The following is a 624-nucleotide window of genomic DNA, read 5'->3' on the forward strand; positions in this document are numbered from 1 at the left end:
ACTCACACTCCTTTGGTACGGGGACTTAATGGCCGCTAACAAAGGGCCATCCACCCCATACTCCCGGAGCGCCCCCCAGAGGGAGCCCCTGGGAACACGGTCGTAAACTTTCTCCAAATCCACAAAACACATTTGGACTGGATTGGCAAACTCCCATGCTCCCTCCAGCACCCTAGTGAGGGTGAAGAGCTGGTCCACAGTTCCACACCCAGGATGAAAACCACATTGCTCCTCCTCGATCTGAGGTTCAACTATCGACCGGACTCTCTTTTCCAGTACTCTGGCATAGACCTTACCAGGGAAGCTGAGGAGTGTAATTCCCCGGTAATTGGAACAAACCCTCTGGTCACCCTTCTTAAAGATGGGGACCATCAACCTGGTTTGCCACTCCAGAGGTTAGGGTTAAGGTTAGGGTTAGCTATGTGTTGAGGTGAGACCGACTATATCTAGCCGATATCACTCAACCTCTTCCACAAGCACTCGCTCTTTCCCCGCCAGAGGTGATGTTCCATGTTCCAAAAACCAGTGTTCGTAACCGAGGATCGGACCGCCAAGGCCCCCGCCTTGGTCTGCTGCCCAATCCACACTGCACCAGATCCCACTGACTCTTCCTGCAGGTGGTGA

This window comes from Seriola lalandi, unplaced genomic scaffold (genome assembly GCF_002814215.2).
Source record: "Seriola lalandi dorsalis isolate HSWRI2012SDOR001 ecotype SW California unplaced genomic scaffold, Sedor1 jcf7180002055008, whole genome shotgun sequence".
Lineage (NCBI taxonomy): Eukaryota > Metazoa > Chordata > Actinopteri > Carangiformes > Carangidae > Seriola > Seriola lalandi.